At 31.0% G+C, this 20,412-nt stretch overlaps 1 protein-coding gene across 3 annotated transcripts in view; it reads left to right on the forward strand.

Moving 5' to 3' along the window:
* LOC114327302 (tudor domain-containing protein 7-like) overlaps positions 1-20,412 on the forward strand; it is a 192,937-nt gene that overhangs the window by 25,191 nt on the left and 147,334 nt on the right. The window contains exon 1 of one of the 3 annotated variants that reach the window (XM_028275892.2): positions 12,036-12,120. The exons of the other annotated variants lie outside the window; for them this stretch is intronic. The gene's annotated coding sequence lies outside the window, so the exon portion shown is untranslated. Of the gene's footprint in view, positions 1-12,035; positions 12,121-20,412 lie in introns of those variants that run through there. 3 annotated transcript variants of the gene reach the window in all.

The raw sequence follows: 20,412 nt of genomic DNA on the forward strand, positions 1-20,412 counted from the left end.
GATTCGCATCGTACGGATCGCATCATCGGTAAAATGCCGAAGGGTTGCTTCGAGAGGCAACTTTTGGGATGCGTGCCGATGAATCATTTGAAATGCCGACCAGTGGACACACCCCACACACTCTGTTCGGAATTTCGCTCGGCACAGTGGGAGCTAATCTACGGCTAATTTGCATTTGATCATGATCTTCGTAAGGAAACAAGTAAACTGAGTTTTAACTTTTATTTTATATATAGGTATATTCAGGTAAAAATATTACAGCCCATGATAAGTTGATTGTGGGGATTAAAATATCATAAATATTACTCATTTTAAAATTATTACTCATTCAAAGTGTGTTGTTACAAATACATATTGGCCAAACTGTTTAAAAACAAAAAGTATTTTACCGATTTCAGAAATGCAACTTTAATTAATCTTTAAAGAAACTTTTACTGATGTAGGTACTATTTTCCATTTAAACCAAATTGTAACAACTTTGTGTATTCCTTTATAGACCAGTAAGGATCTGTTTTTAGGTGGATGTGAGAGGTGGTGGCATTCAGATTTTTGCGGATAAAGTTAGGTGATAACTTCGTTAATAATAATTGATTTATGCTCCTTCTCAAATATGCCCGGAACATTAATAAAAAAATAAAATATTTAAAAATTTCAAAAAATTTGGTTTTTTTTCTACTTTTTTTGCTTATAACTTTAAAACGATTCACGTTGGAACAAATGATTGGTTAAAAATGTCTTAATTTATCACCCTTGCTGCAAAATAGCAATAAATATAAAATAAAGGGGCAAAACAAGCCTGTCCTTATTCAATGATTTTCTATCACTTAAGTTACACTTTGGAACCTTCCTAATTCGCTTAGAAAATTTTTGTAATGTGCTAAAACCGTACACCAAATTTCATTAAAATTGACTTACTAGATTTTGAATAATAATTTTGCAATCTAAACTTTTTTTAAAAAAATTAAAATTTTTTAAAATCTTGCACAACAAAAACTAGAACATACAAAGATTTTTCAATTTTTTTTACATATGAAGAAGCACTCCACCTATCTAATGCACTTTACATAATTGAAATCGGATTATTTAAGCAGCCTCAGCAATGTTTTAAAGTTATAAACAATTTTTTGGCTTATAAACAAATTAGTCCTATGGGCTCCTTTATTTAGATGGACTTACCCAAGATTTTTATGTATTTTTTTGACCCGTAGAACACGATTTTTTTGGGTAACAGTTGATCCGGATGTCGATAAGATTTTTATAAACAAAGAACCTGAGGAATTACATAACATCGATTTTTCGCAAAATAAAACATTTTTTTGTATTTCTTGGGTAATTCTAAGCAAAAAATGTTCTTACAAGTTTTTTCGTAGGATGCATAGTTTTCGAGATAAACGCAATGGAACTTTCAAAAATTCGAAAAATTGCAAATTTTGAACGTGAATAACTTTTGATTAAAAAATAAAATAGCAATTCTGCTGACAGCATTTGAAATAAGTCAAATTATACCGGTCTTAATTATTTGCATTGCTAAGAATTAATTTTTTTATTATTAAACAAAGCTATTTGTTTATCAGCCAAAAAATTGTTTATAAGTTTAAAACATTGCTGAGGTCCCTTAAATAATCCGATTTTAATTCTGTAAAGTGTATTAGATAGGTAGAGCACCTCTTTATATGTAAAAAAAATTAGACAACTTCTAAATGGTCTACTTTTTGTTCAGAAAGATTTTAAAAAATTTGAACTTTTTTAAAAACATTTAGATTGCAAATTTATTATGCAAAATCTCTTTAAGTCGATTTTAATGAAATTTGGTACACGGTTTAAGTATGTTACAAAGAATTTCCTAAGCGAATTACTGAGGTTCTAAGTGGCACCAAAGTGGTTAAAAACATTGAATAACAAGAGGCGTATTTTGCCCCCTTATTTTGTATTTATTGCTATATTGCAGAAAAGGTAATACGTTAAGACATTTTTGACCAGTCGTATATCATACAAAATTCAATTATCTTTATTTTATTTCTCTACGACTTTGTTCCAAAACTAATCGTTTTAAAGTTATAAGCAAAGAAAGCAAAAAAAAATCGACGTTTTTCGAAATTTTTAAATATTTTAATTTTTTTATTAATGTTCCAGGCATATTTGAGAAGGGGCATAAGTCAATTATTATTACTGAAGGTGTCACCTAACTTTATCTGCAAAAATCCGAATGCCACCTTTCACATCCAAAAATAGACGTTTTTTCACAGATCCTTACTGGTCTATTATAGCAAAATGTATAATTAGTTAGAAAATGGGTAATACTATGCGGTCTACCGTCGTGTTTCTGCTATAGCTTGCGGTCTACCGAGAGAATTGGTGTATAAGCTGAAATATTTAAAATGACATATGAGAGTTTTATCAGTATAGTGTCATTTTTAAATAATTTAATATCTTTGACATAGTTATATCAATATAAAATACAATGTGATCACTATTTGCAACTACACTTTTTTTTCATTGTTTTAAATGGTACACCATGTATATTGTATATGTATTAGTATTGCATTTTGTAGTAAATTTTACAGGCTTTCTTTTAATATCAGGTTGTATGTACCTAGCATGTTTCATTTTGTAGACATTTCGTTCAACATTTTACGTTTTTGTGGATTTTTTATTACTAAACAGATACATTAAAATAGCATACTAATAAATGTAGTTAATATGCATAAATTAATTATTAAATAAAATAAACAACCAATAAATAAATAAACAACAACAAATTTTAAAGTATACCTTAGTAATTTTTCTACCCTAGCAGGTAGTGGCATCGGCAATCCGATCGCTGCCGATACAGTGGACGCAGTTACGCAGTATGAAAAATTAATCGGATGCGTACGATGCGGACCTGTGGACGCTTGCCTTATAACCCGGTCTATATAGACATTTCAAATAACAAAAATTGCCGGAGAGCCAAATTTTGGTGGAGAGCGGGTATACCATAACAAATAAAGTTTAAAAAGTCCCCATCGATCCCATGTGTGCGTCAAAAGTTATTCGGGGTCAAAGGTCAAAATTTGAGATTTTTTGGATTTTTTTCGAAAACGGTAAGTTTTATCAAAAAAAACCTTTAACCAAAGTTGTAGATCTTAAAATTCTCTACAAAAATAGTCCTTACTATTTTTTTCCTAATAGTTGCCATTCCTGAGATATCGCGATTCAAAGAGTCACATTATACATGATATGCACACGTTTTCACACCACCTGTGAGGTAGTGTACTCGGCGCGTTTTTTTTTTACCGTGGTTTCCCATGTAGGCCTACTCCACTAACTGTTTTGACAATTTTAGGATAATTTAAGGAAACAATACCGGTCAAGTTCTAGATATTACCTTATTATTGATATTGATATTGCTATTGATTATTAGGTTAAATATTGTTTTGATTTCTTTAGATATTTTAATCAGATTCATATTCTTGAAAGTCTACTTCAACAGTCAAGTCTTCTTCGATTTCATCTCCTTCCTCTTCCTCTTGCTGGATGTTCAAAAATTGTTCAAATGTGACTGAGTCATTGGTCTCTTCATTAAAATCACAGGAGTCTTCCTCTGTTGTACTAAACTGGACATTTGAGCAAGACTGACCTTGGCAGTTGGTACACACTAGAGAACACAGCAACCCGACTTTTTTACATCCACATTTGGCGCTACAACCTTTTTTCCAATTGCAAAAAATAGTGTTAAGGAGTTTTTCTGGAGCAGGTGGGAGTAAGGTTTTGATCGGTTCCAGAGTATTATCTATTAATTTCCAACCCCAGTCTTCTGGATTCAGTTCATTGCCTAGCCATGTTTGAACTTGATAATATACTCGATACAAATGTTGAAAAGCAGATGCTGATGTTGGAGGAAGACATGATAGTTGTACTTGTTTCTTGTTTCGCGTATTTTTTACAAAAGTTAAGTATCGGTATTTATCAAGACAAATAATTTTTTTTGAGTTCCATATACCGCAAGAAGAAAGCGAATTCATTCCGTAATTATTGTTTGCGGTGTAGAATCAAGTTCTGTAAAAACTTTACAGCAGTCAGTCAAATCTTTTTTTTCGAATAATTTAAGTACTGACGTTTTGCCCCTTCTGTACATTGCGGACGTAGTGTCGCAGCCGGTTATCGCATGTAAAAATAAAATGTACTTTTGGCATTTGGGATAAGCCGATAAACTATTCGAAGAATATATCTCTGTTCGCTGTTGAGCCCTTCCAGGTTTCAGAAAATAAATAACCTTTATCTACTGGAGTCCTTGCAGTAATCAGTACCAACAAATCAACATCTTCACCAACTACAATTGTTGTGTTTGTTGCCTTAAATTTTTCAATTGCTGTCTCAATTATAAGGACATCTGCGTCATTTTTAGCTTGTTTCACTTCAATATTCGCAGCTGTTAATTTGTCAGTTAACATGGAAATGAAACGAGATTTATTATTAATATTGGCGAAAAATTGTTGTTGATTCGCTGGAACTGTTATATTTTCATCAAAGATAATCTCGGAACCCGATGATGTTTATGTAGTTCCACGACGTTGTTCTGCAGCTTTAATATTCTTTGTCGAGTCATTGTAGTCGTCAAATACCACTGTCACTGTAAGCCCGTAATGTCTGCGTAGATACTGAACATATTTATCAAAAATAACGCTAAAGGTTTCTTTTCGATCCCACACAACGTGATGTAGTAGGTACCCTCAATCAATAATGTAAGTAGCGTTTCTACGATCAACCTCAGTATTGACTGATTCAAAGCAATCATAAATTGCTGACTTTGTTGTTTTACGCATTCCAGCTGCATCGAAAAGTGATAAGGGGTAAGGAGCTAATTCATACTCAATAGCCATTGCCTATAATAGACAATCTGTTCTTTTTTAAACAATGGTATAGCCAAATGTTTTTCAAGGCCACGTGGATAGAGGAAATTCAGTTTGGGACTGATTACCTTTTGAAGAAATATTTTCAGAATAGTATAATATACTATATAAAAGAGACACAAATAGGCATTTATACTTGTCTTAAGGGCCACATATGTATATACGTGGCTTATATGTGCATATAATGTATTAAGTAACTTTTAAAATCGCGATATCTCAGGAATGGTAACTCTTAGGAAAAAAATTGTAAGGACAATTTTTGTAGAGAATGTTAAGATCTACAACTTTGGTTTGAGGTTTTTTTTTTGATAAAACTTACCGTTTTCGAAAAAAATCCAAAAAATCTCAAATTTTGACATTTGACCCCGAATAACTTTTGACGCACACATGGGATCGATGGGGACTTTTAAAACTTTATTTGTTATGGTATACCCTAGCTCTCCACCAAAATTTGGCTCTCCGGCAATTTTTGTTATTTGCCAAGCATTTTGATGTCTAAGTTGACCGGATTATTACACCAGTGCCAATAAAACACAAACACACATTTATTTTTTCCTAAATATCCTAGTTTAGATCTAGATATAATCAGATATAATATTGACTAATACAATTTTTAAAAACATATTTTATATTATCTAAATCCAAAAACCATAATCATGTATAATATTCTTCCCTATCCCTACATCTTAAGTCATAAAATTTAAGAGGGCTAGACAGAAGTCATAAAAATTAATTGCTTTAAAGAGTGTAACAAAAAGGCGGGCCATAAATTAAAACACATTCTGGGATCAAATATAGTTGGATTGAACCAGTAATTTACCATGAAAAACCATTATAATACAAATAATGTGCACATAAAAAAGTAACAGCCCTTTGAAGTTACGAAATGAAAATCGATTTTTAAAATATAGGAGATTTCTATTAGATTTTTTATTGAAAATTGAAAACGAACATGTGGCATTCTCATGGCAGGAACATCTTAAAAAAAATAACAGCCAAATTTGTGCACCCCATAAAAATTTTATGGGGGTTTTGTTAACCTTAAAATAGGGTGACCAAACGTCCCGTAAAAAGGAGGTTGTCTCGTTTAAGCAGCAAAACCGTTGTTTTTATGTATCATAAATATGCCCCACATTTTAAGTTAAATTACATATTCATAGGTAAATTGAAAACGGTTGATGTCTCAAATTAACTAAAAAGAGCATGTTTCAGTGATTATGTCTCGATGAAGGCTCCTGAAGATTATCGTCCCCAAACCCTTTTTGGATGTGTCCCGTTTAGCCCGGTTAAAAGGGAAGAAAACCCTCATGAAATGATTTTAATGGGTGCACAAATTTCATTGGTATTTTTTTTAAGATGTTCCTGCTATAAAAATAAGACCGCCACATGTCCATTTTCTTAAAGTTTAAATTTATGCTTTTGATGGAGATCCCCAGTTGGGAACAAGTTGAAGAAACTATTTGTTACTTCAATGAAAAAAGCATTGACATAAATTATATGTACTTTGCTATTTTTGATCATGCACCATTATAGTCCATGTGGTGAGACCGCTCCCGTCTGGAAAAATTTCTGATTCGGTTTCTTTGTGGATTCCTATTCAAAAATGTCCCCTTTAAACAAATCTGAAGGGTGCCGAGCGGAATTTTTAGGCAGAAATTGTTTAAACAATTTTTTTAAACAAATACAAAAGATCACGTTTTTCGCTCCGGAACATATATTTTTAAGTTTTGTGGGTCATTCTAAACAAGAAAGGTATCTTGTAAATTTTCTCAAAAATTGATAGTTTTCGAGTTATAGGCGATTTAAAATCTGAAAAATGCGAAAATACGCATTTTCAAGGCCTACAAACACATATTTAATTGAGGTTGCCAGATACTTAAATTGAAGATTGAACATTCAGCTTCAAGATTCTGAAGAGTGATCGCGTCTAACCTTAATTTATACCGTTGTTTTTTAATTGTTAAATATGCGTGTTTATCCGATTTTTTGCGGTGCGGTGAGCTCTATTTCAAAAATATCCTATTTTTCTCCGAAAAATATTTTTTCTAGATTCTCTGGGATATTCTAGATCAAATAAGTTACCTGACATTTTTCTTAAAAGTTAATAGTTTTAAAGTTATAAGCGATTTAAAATCCAAAAATGCGTTTTTGGCATTTTTCTGATTTTAAATCGCTTATAACTTTAAAACTATTAACTTTTGAGAAAAATGTCAAGAAACTTATTTTATTTAGAATATCCCAAAGAATATAGAAAAAATATTTTTCGGAGGAAAATAGGAGATTTTTGGAATAGAGCTCGCTGCACCGGCAAAAAAATCGGATGAACACTCATATTTAACAATTAAAAATCAACGGTATAAATTAAGGTTAGACGCGATCACTCTTCAGAATCTTGAAGCTGATTGTTTAGTCTTCAATTTAAGTATCTGGCAACCTCAAAAATACTAATTTAAATGAGTTTTTAAGCCTCGAAAAAGCGTATTTTCGCATTTTTCAGATTTTAAATCGCCTATAATTCGAAAACTATCGAATTTAAAGAAAAAAGAATGTGTGTGTACTTTGTACGCACGTAAGAAGATATTCTTCTATTATATAATAGGTAATTTAAACGAAATAAATATGTATACTTAAAAGGTTATTTGTACTTATTTTATTTAAAAATCAAACTAACTTTCTTATCTACCACTTTCAAAAAAGAAGAATATCTTCAAAAATTATATAATAATATACTTACAATCATAAAATCTATAAAAAAAATAAAAAAATAATAACTTGCTTGGGGCTCGAACCCACTTCGCGTCTACCGCGCCGTACGAAAGTTGACGGCATTTCAAACTGCACCAAACTCTCGTATACGTCATGTGGGAATATACACAAACTAAACGTTTACACCATAAATTTATATGAATTTAATAAAATTATTAGTTTGATTTTTGTCGAAATAAAATACAACAAAGTATAGAGTAAGAAAACGATATATGAGATGAAGATTTGTAGAAAGTTTGTTCGTAATCAGATTATGTAAATTAAAGCATTGTCTACTAATAATAGGTAACTACATTATTTTGTTTACATTTTCCAAATAGATAGGTATTGAAACTATAAGGTATTTCCAACTGAAACATTTAGAATTACGTACCTGCGGCTTTTAAAAACTATTTAAAAAGTCACTATAATTATAAATTTGATTTTATTTCTGTCCACACATCAATAAAAACTAATATTATACAATATTTTTGTTTACCGATAACCTCCATATTGAACAATTATTGACAGATCATTTCAAAATTTCAACACCCAATACCATACTGTCGGTGTGCGCATGCGCGGGGATCAATCAAATTTTACCCTCAATCGATTCGCCGCTAAAGAAGAATATCTTCAAAAATTACATGATACCTTTCTTGTTTAAAATAACCCAAAAAACCTATAAATATATGTTCCAGAGCAAAAAACGTGATCTTTTGTATTTGTTTAAAAATATTGTTTTCTGCCCAAAAACTCCGCCCAGCACCCTTCAGATTTGTTTAAAGGGGGCATTTTTGAATAGAAATCCACAAAGAAATCGAATCAGAAATTTTTTCAGACGGGAGCGGTCTCACCACATGGACTATTAGTAGATTTTGTTAAGTGAAAAAATTAAACAATGTAGGTACTGATGAAGATAAGAAACCACCTCAGTGTCACGGAAACTGGGTTAACATTTTCGATGGTGACCCCTCGGACGCTCCTTTAGCTGGAGGGTATCACCCCAAACCCTCCTTGGATGTGTCACGTTTTTTTTCAATTATTATAATTTGGTCACCCTATCTTATGTCCAATTAAAATGGCAAAGATATAATGTGCAACAGCATAGCCACCTTTACTTTACAAGCCATGAAGAGAAAAAGGCAACGTCGCAATTGATGACGTCCGTAGTCTGACTTTCGGACTACCGCTTTCGAAACTACGATTTTAAAGTACAAATTCTGGTAAAATTTATAGTATTTTTTGAGTCGAACAAGAAAATATTATTAATTGGAAGTTTGTACAAAATAATATTAAAAGTAATTCCTTGTAAGTAACGTTTATTATACAAAAAAAAAACCAATAACAAGAATATAAACGGGATTCATTTTTTTCGAATCCTAAGAAAACTAATAAGTATTTTTCAAAAATTTAAATGCAAAGTGAAAGATTACGTTAGGACCAAGGACCCAAAGTCCCTGAAAACTTCTATGTTTATTTTAATAAGTTACAGGGGTGAAAAACTAAGAAAATTTAGTGTGATTTTTAGTTTCAAATATGTCATTAAAAAAAACTTTTTATTATTCATTTTAAGGGATTTTTGACCCTCGGTAATAAAGTAATCTTTTATTCTGCGTTTAAATTTTTCAAAAATACTTAGTTTTCTCAGAATTCGAAAAAAATGATTACCTTTAAAATACAGGCGTCAAAATTTTTTATTGTGTTCCTTTCCCCTTAAAGTTTGTCGCACTTATTTAGAAACACCCTGAATTGATAAAGAACAAATCTAGTTGTTAAACATAAGCGAATTAATAAAAAAAACAGAATATTAAGAAAACCGGAGTCTATAGTTGGGTTTTAATTTCAGTATTTTTTAAATGCCCGGTACACCATAAAAATTTAACTATTTAGCAACAATATTATTACAGCGGTATTGTTAAAGAATTAGGCTATAACATATTGTAAAAATCACTTAAATCTGCCAACAGGTTTAGGAAATATGAGACATTAAAAATGACAAAATTTTTAAGTGGACGGATTTCTATATGCACGCAAGTTTATATAAAAATATATTATATTGAACTAAAATCATCTTAATAACATACCTTTTAATGTTCTTTATAATTTGGAGCACGAAATATTGTAAAATATTTCAGTTTCTCTGTAAATAAAGTGAAAATTATTTAAAAACAAATGAGAACTGTCAGAATTATTCGGTCTACCAATAGATGTTGCCAAGTTTCAACTTCATGGCTTGTTAAGTAAAGGTGGCTATGGCAACAGTATAAAGACAATTCGTTTTTTTACGATCATATGTACACACACCCAAACTTATATGGAATCGCCATGTATATCAAAGTAATATTTATTTCTTTTGAAAAAACTTGTTAATGTTGCGAAGAATAAAGGTTTTTATTGAAAATAAACGAATATATAAGACAATCGGATAGTACATCTCGGTACGGTATAGGTTATTTGCTTGAGTTGCAAATTGAACGAAAATAAATAAACTAACTTTGGCGTCCAAAAACGAAAATATGCCTGATGTGGGGTTATAGAACTTACAACGAGGAAAGATTATTGGTCTTGTGGAGAAAGTAATGTTCTCAGAGGGACACAGCTGTAGAACTAGGCGTAATACAGGGCGTTCTGTCCAAAACCTATGCTAGGTAACAGGAACTAGGAAAGCTCAAAAATAAAGCAAGGAAAAGTCGTCAAAAGTAATAACGGCTCTCCAAGATCGTTTAATTGTCCCAATCAGCTGGAAGACACCCAACCATTTCTCACCAGCAGCTCCAAAGGCAGATTTTGGAAGCTACAGGTGTAACTGTTTTAATTGAAACGATAAGAAGAAGAGTTCGTACCAAGAAGTATACAGCAGGAGACAGTCTTCACCACCAAAACTGTAACATTGGGAATTGACAAAATGTGCTATTTTCAAAAAAAGTCAGGATTTATGTAAAATCAGATGACTTATAAAATCGTGTACTTAGAGGTCGAGGAAGACAAGCAAGAACGAAAACTGTCAGATCTATTCACAAATATACAAGGGGAAGTGCAATGTTCTGGAGAGGAATTGTGATCTGTAAAAAAACTTCTTTAATTTTCATCCAATCAACTTTAACTGCTCACAGTATGTTAATAACCTGTAGTCAGGCTCTGGAGAGGTGCAACAGGAGAAAATTTAATTTTATTGCATGATAATGGACCTCTACATACCATTAGAATGACTACAGACATCATTGAAGCAGAAGGTATCCCTTGTTTGGAGTGGCCGGCTTTCTCACCCGAGCTTAATCCTGTACTATAGAGCAGCGGTTCTCAATCTTTTTGAGTCATGTACCACCTACAGTTCGTTTTATTGTTTTTGGTACCATCTATATTTGTAGACTCAATATACTTCAAGACATTTAGATATCAAGACGTACTAAGTACTACTATTTAAATTTTTTTTGTGTTTTGTGTACCACCTCAAATGATGATATGTACCACCCAGTGGTACATGTACCACAGATTGAGAACCGCCGCTATAGAGTATTTGTGGGATATGCTTAAAAGAAAAATTAGAGCTCGCCAAGATAATCTACAAAACACCGCACGGTTAGAATAAGCTGTTCTTAAAGGATGGAGCAACCTACCACAACAAAATGTTGATAATTTGATTAGGATTAGGAGCGTGCCCAAGCAAACTGAAGCTTGCATAAGGACTAGAGGTGATAACACTGACTACCACAAAATACAAAAAAAAATAAAAACAATTTAAACATTATTCGTTTTACATTGAACTTTTGTATGCTATTGACTTTAAAACAACTACATACTTTTAATTTGTTTGTTAAATACTGTATTGTTTTATTTAATTGTTATCTATTTGTTATTAAATTGCTTTAAAATAAATATTGTTTGACTTCGTTTGTTCGTTTTTTTAAATTCGCACGAAATAATAAGAAATATCAGATGATTCCACATAAGTTTGGGCATGTTTGGGTGTGTGTACATATTTGCATTTTTCATTGTATTCTAAAAATGAATGATATGTGAGACAATAACCCTGCTCATTTTTTTGTTTCAATAATTAAACGAAACAAAAGTGTTTGCGCAAATAATTAGTGTATTGTACATTGGGTTTTAAAATTAATTATTTCAATTTGATATTTTTATATGCATAATATTTTGCAGCCTCATATCTTTAAATGGAAACGAAAGTATTTATTTTGAAAGTATTTAGGCATTTTATTTAATCACTTCTATATTTATAAATAGCCTATTCTGTGAAGTACACAATAACACAGTAAATATTTTATCATAATTGGTTGATTATAATGTATGAATTTGTGAATCACGTTTTGTTGATAATGCAGTTGGTAACGGTATTATTGTTGTTGAAGTATTTAGGATAGTAAATCAATAAAAGTAGGACAGTGAAGTGTGCAAAATTATTTATTATTTATTCTTAATTGAATAGTAAACATCACGAAAAATCTGAGCTGTAAATGTTATTGTAAGTATACAAAAACTTGTATTAGTTGAGTTTGGAAAGAAATCAATCAATAAATAAATGGCATTCAGAATTTCGAACAAAATAAAATGTATAGTTTAATATTATATTTGACACAAATTTTTCTGTTTTTTAAGTATTATGTTTGTCATCGTCATTCCATAGTATACCTATTATTATACTACTAAAGATTTTCCACAGTTTTCACTGTATTGCCCAGTTCATTCGACATATATTTTGATTTTGCCTGTGTGATTTTGTCATTTTTCTTGCATTCCTACTTCCTTTTAAAAACTTTTTCTAAAAATGATAAAATTTAGACCTCTTCAAGAAATGGTTATGAATCGACGTAAATTTCTGTAGTCATAAATATTATTGTCGTGCTACGTGACTTGCAATCAAGAAAGAGATCAATGAATCATCCCAAACGTCTCTACAAGCCGGCAAACTATTACAAAATATAAATATTCTTGAAGGAGTGATGTTTTATCTTGTATGATATCTCTGACATTTGCTGACAAGTGTTAGTTTTCTTTTCAAAAAGTATATTTGAGTCTCTGGTGTTAATCATTAATCACCTTGCACCTCCTCTATTTGGAATTTGAAGTGTTAAACCAATTTAAAGAGTAAATATCAAATTTCAGCTATGAAGATAAAAGTCTTCGTTTATATAGTCCATATTGTGAACCTGCTCCCGTATGAAAAAAATTTCTGATTCGGTTTCTTTGCGGATTTCTGTTCAAAAATGTCCCCTTAAAAAATTAGAAGGGTACGGGGCGAAATTGTTGGGCAGAAATTGCTAAACAAATTCAAAAGGCAGCCGTTTTGCTCCGAAAAATATAATTTGTAAGTCTTTTGTCATTTTAAACAAAAAAGTTCTTTGGTCATTTTACTCAAAAGTTGATAGTTTTCGAGTTACAGTCCCTGGCCATATTATTATGACCACCTATGAATTTTTCTAAAAATCAACTATTCCACTAGGTACGTTTTGTTTAAAATATGATTTTTAAATTTAATTTTGTTAAAGTAGTGTTAATGTTGTACATTAACTATATTATATTTAATAATAAACACCAATAAAACATTTGAAAATATTACATGTTTATTTACTTTTTAATAATTTGTTGAACTTCTGACCTTAATCAGATGGAAAATATTTGGGAGCTTTTAAAACGGGAAATTTCCGATGAAAAGGTCACTAACGAAATTGTTTTGATTAAGAGGCTACAGTAGCGATCATCAGGTAACCACAAACGCGTTCCAAGATTGCGGCTCTAATTTTAAATATTTTGTCGAGATATTTGGCACACATATTCGTAATATAATAAAGAATGGCGGTACAGAGCCCAATTTCAGAAGTATGTTAGTACGTGGAAATTACTCTGTAACTAAATAAAATATTGAAAAAAGGAGCCTGTACCGCCATTAAGAAGAAAAAAATAATAAACTTTCTTCAAATAAACTTTTTTATCCCATGCCTAGATTTTGTGTAATCTTGGAACTACTAAAAATTTTTATTTCTAATAAGAAATCGAACATATTATAACTAAATAACTAATTAGGCAACATAGAGAAATTATCACTGTCATTTTGACAAACCTGCGTTAGATTTTCTCTAATCTGTTCTGTCATCTTTATCTATATCTGTTCAGTGCAGTAGTGTGTTAATTTAAGAATTCGTTATTGTTGTTTCAGAGGAAAGAAGTGTTTATTGATAGTTAATTTATTATTATATTTGTTGTTGTATAAGTTGTTGTCCTCTTTGAAAGAATAGATTGTTGTTAAGTGTGAGTTTTAGTTATATGTAGGTAGGTAAGTATATTTTACGTAAAAATATTTCGAATTCTAATGCGAGTATATAAAGTTTTAGGAGGATTTTTTATTCTTAAAATATTATCAATAGTTTAACAAAATGGGAAAAGTAAATCAAACAAAAAATAAAGTGAAACCTTCCAAGAAAAAGTCCATTAAAAACCGTGCCAAAATTATGCGAAAATCGAAATTTGTTTCGCTTCACAACAAAAAATGATTATTTATTATTGTTTTATTATTAGATATTTCATGCACATACCTTTCTAAATACTTATCTTAACATAAAATGTTCACCCATTTTGGGTTATTTTCATAAATATGTATTTATTAATAATAAAATCGTTTTCTATTACTTCCATTTAGCGCGACTATGATATTGTCAAAATATTAATCTTAGAAAATGTCTAAGATTACCACTGTTGCCAAAGTTTATGATACTATATCCCGAAGTTATATTTTGTTGCCACCTGTTGATTGCTACTGTTTACTCTTATATCATTGACTGGACTAATATATCATTGAAACCACAATGACAAATTGAAGCAAAAAAAATTGAACTGCATTCAAAGTATGGCAAGACGGATACAAGCGCTAATCAAAGTTAAAGGTGGCTCGACAAAATACATATGGGAAAAATAAAAATATGTGATATTTTTAATGTTTTATTGGTGTTTATTATTAAATATTATTTAAGGTGCTAGTACACTTTAGAACACCAAAAATAAGCATTTTTTGAAGATTTTTTTTCTCAGAACCTTTATTAAAAATGAACATAAAACTTTTTAGATAATTATATCTAACTCCTAGAGAATACAAAAAATATATCTTTTTTCATTTATGCACGTACACTAATATTGTAGAGGGTGCCAAAGTCGAGGCCTCGAAAAAAAGTAGTTCTGATGGCGGACAGTTAATATCAGGATTGGGATATCTGAAACAAAAAATTCGTACGGCATTTAAAAAAGGAAGGTTTCTTACGTGACAATTTACCACCGTTAGTGAAAAATTCCGCAAAAAAGGATTTTACAGAAATTTGAAAAAATTTTGTGAAAAATCGCCCGCTTTGCTTCAGTTTTTCATGGTTAAAAAATATTTTTTTTTTTTTGGACAAATTGTGGTAAGTTGTCACGTAATAAACCTTCCTTTTTTAAATGCAGTACTATTGTTTTGTTTCAGATATCCCAATCCTGAGATTAACTGTCCCCTATCATTTTTCGACGCCTCTACTTTTGCTCCCTCTACAATATTAGTGTACGTGCATAAATGAAAAAAAATATATTTTTTTGTACTCTATAAGAGTTGGATGTTAATATGTAAAAAGTTTTATGTTCATTATTAATAAAGGTTCTGAGAAAAAAATTCTTGAAAAAACTGATTGTTTTGGTCTTCTAAAGTGTACCTACTAGTACCTACCTTAATAATAATCAGCAATAAACCATTTGAAAGTATCACATATTTGTATTTTTTTAATATTTTGCTGAGCCCCCTCTAACTTTGATTACCGCTAGTACCCGTCTTGGCATACTTTGAATGCAGTTAATTTTTTTTGCCTTAATTTGTTATTGTGGTTTCAACGATATATTAATTCTTTAATCAAAACAATTTCGTTAGTGACCTTTTCATCGGAAATTTCTCGATTTAAAAGCTCCCAAATATTTTCCATCTGATTAAGGTCAGAAGTTCAACAGAATATTAAAAAAATATAAATATGTAATACACTCGGGTGCAAAATTAACCGGACACCTTAAAAATGGGTAATTTTTGATTTCTCGCAATTCCTAAACCTGTTGTCCGATTTAAGTGATTTTTTAATATGTTATAGCCTTATTCTTTAGCAATACCGTTTTAATAATATTGTTGCTAAACAGGTAAATTTTCATTGTATACGAGGTGTACCAATGAAACTGTATTTTTTTCTTAAACTTCGCATCACTCTGTGGAATATTCTAGCATTTTCAAAATACTGAAATTGAAATTTAACTATAGCCTCATGTTTTCTAAACATTTTGTTTTTTGATTCATTCGCGTACATTGGACCATAAAAAAGTTAGGTAATTTAACAACTAGCCATGTTTTTCATCAATACCGGGTCTTTTTTTAAATAAGTATGGCAACCTTTAATGTGTAATATTTTGTATTTTGACAACGGCACCCGATTTGGGCGTCGAAACGTTAATAAAATTATTTTTTCATTTTAATTGTGGCTTATTTCCCATATAAATAATTAATCTTTAATGTGTAATTCTGCATGAAAAATAATGACAGTTTGCTTTATAAACGGTATGTCCGCAAATGCTTCGTTTCTGATATAGGGGGTGTTGACATTTTTCTTACAAACTGATGATTTATTTATTGCTTTAAAACCGGTTGAGATATGCAAATGAAATTTGGTGGGTTTTAAGACGTAGTTATTGCACATTTTTTGACATACAACTAAGAATTTAATATTCACCATTGGCGCGCATACGGGTAATATGACAGGTCATTTTACCCGTATGCGCGCCAATGGTGAATATTAAATTCTAACTTGTATGTCAAAAGTTGTATAATAACTACGACTTAAAACCCACCAAATTTCATTTGCATATCTCAACCGGTTTTAAAGCAATAAATAAATCGTTAGTTTATAAAAAATTTTCAACACCCTCTATCTTAGAAATTAAGCATTTGCGGACATAGGTTTATAAAGCAAACTGTCATTATTTTTTCATGTAGAATAACTCCATAAAGTTTGCCATGCTTATTTAAAAACATAATGTTTTGATATATAAACATGACTAACTGTTAAAGTACCTAACTTTTTAACGGTCCAACATAAGCGAATGACTCAAAAAACAGAATGTTGAGAAAACATGAGGCTATGGTTGGGTTTTAATTTGAGTATTTTGTAAATGTTACAATACTCCACAGGGCGATGCGAAGTTTGAGAAAAAAACACAGTTTCATTGGTACACCCGGTATACAATGAAAATTTACCTGTTTAGCAACAATATTATTAAAACGATATTGTTAAAGAATAAGGCTATAACATATTAAAAAATCACTTAAATCGGACAGCAGGTTTAGAAATTGCGAGACATCAAAAATTACCCATTTTTAAGGTGTCCGGTTAATTTTGCACCCGAGTGTATTTTCAAATATTTTATTGCTGTTTATTATTAAATATATTATAGTTAATGGTTAAAACGTACCTAGTGGAATAGTTGATTTTTTGTTAAAAGTCATAGGTGGTCATAATAATATGGCCAGGGACTGTATATGCGATTTAAAATCTGAAAAATACGCTTTTTGAACGCTTAAAAACTCGTAGGGCAAAACCCGACGGACCACAGTCGCTCGTCTGGGGTGTAACGTCCACTCTACATAAGAATCCACGGTAAATCATCGAAAACTACTTTTGTGGATCCACAGCGTAGCGCTGCAGCGTGGTCCGTTTGGTTTTGCCCTAATGTAAATTATTCTTCGCGTCAAGATATAAGAAATTTGGCCTGGCGCTGGTGGGATGTCCCTACCGATTTAGTATCATAATAACGAAACAACAAACCCTCCAGGAGCGGATTCGCTAAAATTATCGGTCTTCCTTCATCTCTAAATTTAGATATAGCATCCAAGTATTCATTTCTCCATTTAATTAGACGAGGAGAATCCATTATTGATGATCGCTTATTAATTTTCTTGTATCGAAAACCAATGTGATTCAAAAATCTTCATAAAGTTGAAGGCGAATAAGTAATGGAATAGTCTTTAACAAGTTGATCGTAGATCATACTAAGCGTTGGAACTAGGTTCTTTGAATAGAAATTGTAAATTGCGCTTCTAATTACCTCAGCATCTTTTTCATTTACTGCTTTATGTGTAGAAAAGTCACTCCGCTTTTTACGAGGTTGAATTCTATTCGTAACAATTTTCCACACTGTTGTATATGGCATCCTTGTCAGTCGAGATGTTGTCTTGATGAGGAATTTACCGTCTTCTGGATTTGGATTATCTTCTTTCACAGTTTGATAAACATTCCTAATAATTTCTTTGGCATCATCAGATAAATGTACACGTGTTTTACACTTAGCACTAGCTTCACCGACTTCAGACATTTTACTTGAATACTCGCGATCTAACCTTCTATCTAAATGCCAGAAAATAACTGCCTGAATGTGCAAATGTCAAACTTAAATATGTTTGCCCCCCTTTCATAATGTTCCATAATGTATGTTTTCTGGATAAATAAATGATACTTAATTTTACCTAAATACCTATAAGCACGAGAATTATGTGTAAAGCTATAGAATAATAATTAGAGGTATATCTTATCTTTAACTAATGCTCTTTCTAATGATTCTTTAATTGTTTTATTTAAAGATAAAAAGCTGCATTATCGGAAGTCCATTTTCTTTGAAGTGGAAACGATATAAAACACATTATAATCTAACTCCATAAAATTCACGTAATGAGCGCATTGGACATAAAAATTGTTTGTAATCGTTTGTAATTGATTCCAAGCAAGTTAATTTCAGATGACTAAACGAATTCGTCTACAGTAAACAAAATTTTTAATACATTGTCTAGAAATTTTAATTTTAATAATTTATTTGCATTGATAGGTAACGAGTCAGTTCTGTAAATAATATAAAGTACGGCCCTAGTAGCTGTTCCAAAACTATTGCCACCCGTCGCAAAGACAATTGAGGGATTAGTAACGTCAACTATTTATTATGATACTAAATCGGTAGGGACATCCCACCAGCGTCAGGTCAAATTTCTTATATCTTGACGAAAAGAATACATATTATTTTTGAGGTTTGCCAAGTATCTAAATTGTATTTAACCTTCGGATGACCAAGGGGGTAAATTTGGACCCCAATGTATGTTTTTATTTAATAAATTCAGAAATATTTTCAATTTTAAACTCATTATTTTTTTATTTGACTTTAATATCATTCTAGATACCCTCATATGTATTTTGTAATAAAAAAAAATTCCCTATATTTTACGAAAAAAAAATTTCTGGATTTGGGGTCAAAGACGAACCCCCTTGGCCTTCCATATTCCAATTTTATATTAAGTAAATACCGTCTATTATGTGGAATTGTATGGAAGAAACCTTTCAATATTGAAAAAAAATTGTTTTTTAAACCTGTGCACGGTTCCCGGGAAGGGGGGTTATCGTGGGAGGTCTTGTCACTGGGAATTTTCCGGCGTCAACTTATTTCTTAATGATTCTTTAGCCAAAATTCACTGAGAGCTAAATCGCAGCACGTTCTTTTTTTAACTAAACGCGAAATGCATTTTTTCTGCACAAAGCTCTACTATTCCGTAAGCATTTTACATCGTTTGAAATTCATATTGTATTACCAATATTTTTTTTCTTTCAAAATCTCTCAGAAGTAGTTTTGGTGACATTAATACATTAGCCTGAATTTTTTCAGATTTTTCTGACTACTCTAAGACCACTTTTTGAGGCTTTGAAAATGATTTTTTCACTTTTTTAAGAGTTTTAAACGCTTTTAAGATAGTGCTCTTTGTCCGGGTGTGAATATATAAATATATTTTACTCAATTTAATGATATTATTAGTATATTTATATAAAGACAAAATACAAGCTTAAATTATGCGCCAATTTAAAAAATTAACTATAAGAGAGGTATGCATTTTTGCATTACAGGTGTTACAGGTAGAAATTCAATAACCATGCCGAATTCGACAAAAAATTAGTGCCGTACAAAGGTATAATGGAACGCATATTTAAAAGGGCATTATAATGTCATAATAATATTATTATTTAAAAAGAATGTTTTCTTTTTCAGTACAAAAAATGTTGTAACACTTTGCCAATTTATTATACATCTAATATCTCTAATAATTGTTATTTTGCGGTCAACATATCTGAATATTTATTTATATAATAAATAAATAATATAATATAATTATGTATGTTATCGAATTTCTACCTGTAACATCTATAGTGCAAAAATACGTATCTCACTTATATACTCTCGGACAAAAATATTGCATATGCATGTGGAATGAAATTTTTTGTGCTGCTATCCTTAGCCCTCCTGTATCATAGGAATAGGATTTATTTTCCGAATGCCATTTTTTAAAGTATCACATAAATACTATAATCGGATTTAAATCTGATCTGGGCTATATACTGGCCAATATAATTTTTAAATTGAATCTCTTCAAGATAAGTATTCACTATGCTAACGACAAGAAGTGCATTAGCACCAATATGTCATATCCAATATGGCTTTCAAATGGCAAAACATGATCTTCTAAAATGTTATCAATGTACATATCAGTTGGCATTCGCCTAATCACCTTCACGTGTTCGGTATGTCCTTTCAAAGCAATACCGCTCCATAGCACTATGTCGCCAGCACCAAAACTAACGTTCTGTATGAAGTTACAACTGACATACTGTTCGCCAACTCTTCTGTAGACGAAGTTTTGTAAATATTGCTTCCATATGGTGAACGGTATGCC

This window comes from Diabrotica virgifera, chromosome 4, assembly GCF_917563875.1.
Source record: "Diabrotica virgifera virgifera chromosome 4, PGI_DIABVI_V3a".
Classification (NCBI taxonomy): domain Eukaryota; kingdom Metazoa; phylum Arthropoda; class Insecta; order Coleoptera; family Chrysomelidae; genus Diabrotica; species Diabrotica virgifera.